The following is a 7,558-nucleotide window of genomic DNA, read 5'->3' on the forward strand; positions in this document are numbered from 1 at the left end:
TACCCTCCCACTACCCCTATTCGAACTCCCTACCACCGGACAGCCACTACCGCCGCGCCAACCGCCTGCACCACCGCGTCAGTCACCACTACCACCACTCCCCTACCATCTCTCTGCCCCACTTTCATTCATACGCCTTCCAGGTTCTGCCAAATGCCGCTCTTTCAATTCATAGTTAATTGCAAATTTTTTCCGTTTACGTTCAACATTAGGCTAGTTGATATGCATTTTTGTAGTGGATTCTAGGTTGTTAAGTAGCCTAGGATGTGGTTAGTGGATTTAGGCCTGTTTAACTGCGCTGTTCTTGCTACCTGTTTTATAATTTTCGTAATTCTACTGTTGCTGTGATCTAAGTATTGTTCATATGATGTTCTTACTGTTCATGCTGCTATTGCGACTGCTCTTTCATGTTTATATTATTTATATCTATTTACAGTTTATTTTAGTTTATATGAACTATTCTGCTTGCTGTTTATTTTTTGGGAACATCCAATTTTAGCCGGAATGCTGCCCAATTTTCTATAAATCGTTTTTATTCTCATTCATGTCTTGGTTTTTGCATTTTCAATTTTGCTTTCTTCAGCTTTCACCAAACCAATTCATGAATGCACGGGCCAGCATTCTTATTCCTTTTGTTTCCCCGGTTTATAAATCACATTATTGATGATTTGAATTCAAATTTTTGTTATTGGTATATCTATATGAATCATCAACACCTTGATTTCCTTGCTTAAATATGAGTTGTCTGTTGCTTCGAATTGTGAAATTCTTGTTACTTAGAAACCAATCATCATGTCTCTTACCTTAACTTTCTTTTTACTAACTCACTGATTTTTTATTTCTAACCTCTTTTTCAATTTAAAACCACTTTTACCTTTCTAACAACCCCCTCTGCTTTTTGACTCACTCTTCACTTTTACTTTTTAACTCAAGGCATGTTTATGGTTTTTCCTAATTAGCATGAATTCTATTACTTTTTGGATTGAAATTTCTCATCTCAGCTTTTTATTCCCGAACCAATCCAAAATGCACAATTCTTCAACTCATTTAATTATTCTACTGCTCCTTTGCCACTTTGTGCTTATTTTGTTATTTGCCTACTTGTTTTTCTGTTTTTATTATATCATAGATTTCTGTTTTTCAGGATGACTGACACTCAAAGAAAAGGAAAAGGAAAGGAAACAACTCGCATACGAAAAAGAGGAGAAGCCTCTATGTCCATCCTGGACATCATGCATGATGACTCCTGGCGGGAGAAACACTTTACCCCGCAGGAAAAGGCTGACCAGCTACTCCCTGCTACTGATCCCACTAAGTTTGCAAATAGATACTACGAGTTGAAGTATCCGGTGTTTGCAACCTCCAGGAACCTGTACCTGGAGCGGACTCTGAAAATTCCGGAAGAACTCCAGCAATACACCTCCGATCAAATCAAACAAAGAGGCTGGTTCTTCCTGGAGAGAAACCTGACAGACGCGATTGCGCACCACGAATGCGTGACTGACGCGATTGCGCACCACGAGCAAAACACAGATGACGCAGACGCATGACCGAAGCGAACGCGTGATAAGGAAAACTCCAGATGACGTGACCGCGTGACCCACGCAGACACGTGACAGAGGCCACGCACCAGAAATTACAGAAAATGCTCCCAGCGATATCTGAAGCCCTTTTTGGCCCAAATCCAAGTCCAGAAGGCACAGATCAGAGGTTATGAAGTGGGAGAATGCATCCATTCAAAAAGGAGTCTCCAATTATTTACTTTTGATCATTTAGATGTAGTTTTTAGAGAGAGGTTCTCTCCTCTCTCTCTTAGGATTAGGATTTAGGATTTTCCTTGCTTTCATGATTGTCCTTTTTTATCAGGTTCAACTTTCCTTTTTATTATCTTCTCAATTTGATTTATGAACTTTTCTATGTTACAGATAATTCTCTTAATTAATGTTAATTGAGGTATTTCAGTTTATGATTGCTCTCTTTTGTTTATGTTACTGTTACTTCCAACCTGAAGATATTTTTATTCGAGTAGATTTACTTTTCCCCTTTTAGTCTTGGTTAAGAAATCAGTAACTCAGGAGTTATCAAACTCAACGTGATCGATAATTGTTATCTTTGCTAATTGAATTGAACTTCAATAATTCCAGTCCTTTCTTAGGAATTGACTTGAACCTGAAGATCAGACTAATTAATCCACTTGATCTTCCCTTGCTTTAGTAAAGGCTAACTAAGTGGGATTAAGATTCAATTCTCGTCTCCATTGATAAGGATAACTAGGATAGGACTTCCAATTTCTCATACCTTGCCAAAAGTGTGTTTTACAGTTATTTATTTATTTTACTTGTCATTCATATTACTTGTTCCTTACTTTTAAAACCTCCATTTTACAATCTTCATAACCAATAGTAAGAACATACCTTCCTGCAGTTCCTTGAGAAGACGACTCGAGGTTTAAATACTTCAGTTATTAATTTTAAAGGGGTTTGTTACTTGTGACAACCAAAACTTTTGTAAGAAAGATTGATTGCTTGGTTTAGTAACTATACTTGCAACGAGAGTTTACTATAACTTCTAAACCATCAATCTTCAGTTCTTCAGGGATCTCAGCATAGGGTGTACTCTTTTTCCTGAAAAGATTTTTTAATGAGGCACCAAGTTGAGATCCATAAATTATCCGACTCAAAAGGATAAAAACTCCACATGTACATATTTGCATTTTCTTTTAAATAAAATATGTTTAGATATTCTACAAATGCTCAAGTCGCATTAATCTGAAACATTCATCGTCCGATTATAAAGCAACAGATTGGCAGAAAGTGAAAATCAAATTCACTGCACGATCACGATAAAGACCAGCAGAGATGAAAACCAAATTCATCTCAAGGTCGATTAAACAAGGATTGAACTCACCTTCTACAAATCGGAAAAAATGAAAACAGAATAATGAAAGAAGTTATCGAAAGTGATCCGGAGAAAAGACCTGACGAGGACTTAATGGATTGCTAAATAATAACTTAAAGACTGGCCGACGTTAAGAAGTCGGACCAAGTCAAACCAAGTTATAAGTAAACCCTAGAAAGAGGTCTGGCCAACCCTATAAAAGAGGATTACTTTAACTTAGAAGGGCCCGACATGACGAAGTCGGCACAAAACATAAAAGTTATAAAAGTAATCCCTGAAAGAGACCTGAACAAGGTCCAAGAAAGAGGATTACAAAAATAACTTAGAAGGGCCTGACATGATGAAGTCGGCCCAAAACATAAAAGTTATAAAAGTAATCCCTGAAAGAGACCTGAACAAGGTCCAAGAAAGAGGATTACAAAAATAACTTAGAAGGGCCCAACATGACGAAGTTGGCCCAAAACATAAAAGTTATAAAAGTAATCCCTGAAAGAGACCTGAACAAGGTCCAAGAAAGAGGATTACAAAAATAACTTAGAAGGTCCCGACATGACGAAGTCGGCCCAAAACATAAAAAGTAATCCCTGAAAGAGACCTGAACAAGGTCCAAGAAAGAGGATTACAAAATAACTTAGAAAAACCCAACGCAAAAAAGTCGATCCAAAACATAAAGCTACAAAAATAATCCCTGAAAGAGACCTAAAAAGGGGTCCAAAAAAGAGGATTATCAACAACAGCTCGGACAAAACTGACATAACGAAATCAACGACTTCAGCGTTATACAACAAAAAGTTCCAACACTCCCAAAAAACTAAGAAAGGTGCCAAGACAAGTGCAGACAGACGTGATATAAGAACTACTAGCTATAATAATGGCAAACTTCAGAGGCCACCAAAATCAGCTCCAAAAGCTTGAAAACTACTTTGTTTTTCAAAATAAAGTTGCTAAACAAGCAACCAAGAGAGTGTCAATAGTCAGCAAAATACCATTTACAAAAAGAAATAAACAGTTCAAAAGCCCACAGACATGGCCATACACAAATAACTAAAGGGGATCCAGAGGTTTCCAAGAAGCAGCATCAACATGGGGCGAAGGAGGACGAGTCTGAAGGGGCACAGCATCCACCGTCCCGTCATCTCGATTCAATATCTGACAGTCAGGCTCGGGCACGGGATGACTAATCCCGCCAGAAGGAGCTGAAGAAGTCGGCACAACAGTGGCTTTGGCAACTGGCACAGGCAGAGGTTCATCATCGTCGTCATCAAGGTCGTCAGGAACAATCTTGCCCTCCTTCACGACATTGTCCAGGCTGAAAACAGTAAGGTCGACATCGGGAGCAAGAACTCGAACTTGCTCCTTCAGGTTCTCATAAGCAGCATTTACGCTGCCCACAAGGTGACCCTGGAGCTCAGCATGGTCAACCCGAGCAAACTCCAACTCTTCTCTAAGACGCATTACTTCACCGTAGGATGTGACATAGCTGTCCTTGTGCCTCAATGTCGTGTCCTCAGCCAACTTCACGGAAGTCGCCAAGGCCATAGAACTAGCCTTTTCACCCTCTAATTCTTTTTCCACCTTCGCCAACTTTACCTCCAGCTCCTCCTTCAAACCTTTTATTCTATCAAACTCCGCCTTAGCCTTCAGCATGAAAGATTTTGTAGCATGAATCGGGATACCTTGAGCAGTTCAAAAAAGAGCCGCACCCATATGAGCCATCTTCACACTACTTCTAGTTATGAACTCCAGGTGATGAAGAATGGACACATCATCCATTAAAAGACCTCCATAGGGGGCAATCTGTTGGTCGACAAACTCGACGGTATCAAAATTAGGGGCATCAAGGTTAAAAGGCTCAGATGTTTTTTGCCCTTTCGGAGGAGGAGCGCTAGCACCAGCAGCTGAAGTCTGCGGAGGGTCAGTCAGACGAACCCGGGGAGTAGGGATCACTCTCCTCGGCCCGGGTGAACTCGGCACGGATGGGTTCGATTGAACCTGGGATGATCCCTCTCCGACCACTTTGGCCGAGACATTTTGGGTGACAGTAGCCTTCTTGGCCCTCTTGAAGGCCTTCATAGATTCATTATTTTTAATCATATCTGCAAGCAACACACAAAAGTGAGAAATCAAGTTACAAATCAGAAAAGAGCTTGCAGAAAATAAAATCAACAGACAAAGAAAGGAAATCGATCACTACCCAGCTCAGCTCGGAGAAGTGAGGGGTCCCCTAAGAATTTCTTGGTATCAAGATAGGGAGGCTCCCCCCAATTCTCCTCCAACACAGTCACAAAGGCCTGCTCGACCTCGTCCAACATCTCCCATAAATACGTCGACACAACAACATTCTTTTGCCACTCTAAAGGAAAAGTGGCCTCATCATTCTCATCCAGAAAAAAAGGCCGAGCTCCTTCAACAGCTCGGACCTTGAAGAAATAGTTCTTAAAATCACGAAACGAATCGTCATACATAGAAAAAACTTTCTTCCCTTGCGAAGCTCGGAAAGAAACCCAGGCAGCCTTTTTCTTCACTACCCCAGGTTTTGTCAAGACAAACAAATAAAAGAAAAGGGATTGCGAGGCAGGGACGTCAAGTTCATGACACAACAATTGAAAGATCTTTATAAATCCCCAAGAATTTGGGTGAAGTTGAGATGGAGCTACATTGCAAGACCACAACAGATTGGTCTCAAAAGGAGTAAAAGGAATGGTGATGCTCATTTGGCCAAAGAAGAAATCATATGCATAGAAAAAAGGACGGTCTCCAGCAACTCGAGTAGAGAAACAAACTCTCTCTTCAGAAGTAGGGGGTACAAGCTCATAATTCTTTTCCTCACTATCACTATTACAAACCCTATGATATTGCCTAAGCCACTGACAAAACTCAGAATCAACCAAAGAAACACATAAAAGAACCATTGAATCCACCCAATCAGCCATGCCCTCAGGGACTTGAGAAGATGTTTCAACAATGTTCTTGCGAGAAGACGTGAGGTCAACTAGTCCTACAGCAATAAAAGAAGAAAAGGGATTACTAACCCAAACATCTCGAATAAAATCAAAAACCATATCAGAATAGCTCGGACAAGCATGACACCAGAGCAATACAAGCAACAAAAGGAAACCCTAGGACCCACACTAGAGATCCAGGGGCATCCTTTGGAGGCAGTAACGGAGTAAATACTCAGGAAAAATCTACAAGGCTAAACATCTCGACAAAAAACTCTCGACGAAGAAAAAACCCCCCTTTTTCCAGACAAACAACAGCACGAAGAGAAAGACAAAGTAAATACAAGAAAGAACGTCATTTGCTACAAAGTCTATCAGTAAAGAAAGCTTCAAAAAAGGTGCGGATTTTTTCAAAAAGATTATCAAAATAGTTCATCGACCCAAAAAATTCCAAAACACGAAGGCGACAGCCAGAAACATGCATCACAACAAATTGAGCATAACAGCGCAAAAAGGTTCAGATTTTCCAACAGGCATTTCAAATGAAAAATCAAAGCTTTATCAAAAAACTCAAGGTAAAAAGTAAAGCAGCAGAGAACAGAAAACAAACCTGGAGAAATAGGGGAAAACCTTGAAGAAAGGTTGAGAGCAGAAATGACAGGAGGAAGAGCCACCCCTTGAACAGAAAGCCTCACAAAAGTAGGAAACAGAAGGCAAAATCCAGAGTTACCCCTCTTTCACAACTAGAAGGAAACAATAACCAAGCAAATATTGCAAAGGAAAAAGGTGAAAGCAACAAACCCCAGGCGAAAAATAGAAAGAGAGAAAGAACAGGGAGGTTACGGAGAAGAGAAACCATTTTTCTTCAATATGAAATTCAAAATAAAGAGGCTGAGAGAAACGGGGCAATTAAAACCAATTAATGAAGGTATTAAACCCTCACACATTCTCAAGAACAGAGCGCTAATAGAAAAGCACGCGCTTTCGGAAGAAAATGTTCCACATTCAAAAAAGAAGATTCTACAAAGAAAGAAGTCGCCAAATGCTCGAGTTCGGCTTCACCGGAGAAGGATCGAAGTCTTAAAAAACTAGAACTCGAACTTAAAAAGAAAGACCGAGCTCGAGCAGGGGCATTGTTCACACCCTGGGTCGAGCTATCTGACCCGGGAGGATCAGTAACAAAGCGACCGACCTCTTCAGGTCAGGCTATCCGACCTTTTCTCAAAAAGCTCGGCCAAATTGACAAGAAAGCCCAGTAAAGGGCCCAAATAGAGGAACACGACCCAAATCCAAAGGTAGTCCAAGCCTATAGAGATAAAGGCGGTTCCCTTAAAGATAAGCTGACCTCACCCAAAGATAAGATAAGATAAAATAAGATAACTAACTTATCTTATCTAAAAAGGTCACTCCACACCATTATAAATACACTGGAGCACCCAGGTATAACTCATACTCTGATTCTACATAAAAACCTGCTAATACCCTCGCTAACTTAAGCATCAGAGTCCCTTGCAGGTACCCCTATCCTCCGGTGACAAAGGATCAGCAGTGCAGCTAGATCAACACGTCGGACACAACAGCTCCGGCCGTCACTCACCAGCCGGACACATCATCTCCGACCAGCACAGAAGATCTCATCCGAGATTGACCTATAGTTTCAAGTAACCCTCGGAATACCTCCTCTGAAGGAGAAGCCTATGACCTTGAGAATCCTGGAA

Source organism: Arachis ipaensis, chromosome B08 (genome assembly GCF_000816755.2).
Source record: "Arachis ipaensis cultivar K30076 chromosome B08, Araip1.1, whole genome shotgun sequence".
NCBI classification, from domain to species: domain Eukaryota; kingdom Viridiplantae; phylum Streptophyta; class Magnoliopsida; order Fabales; family Fabaceae; genus Arachis; species Arachis ipaensis.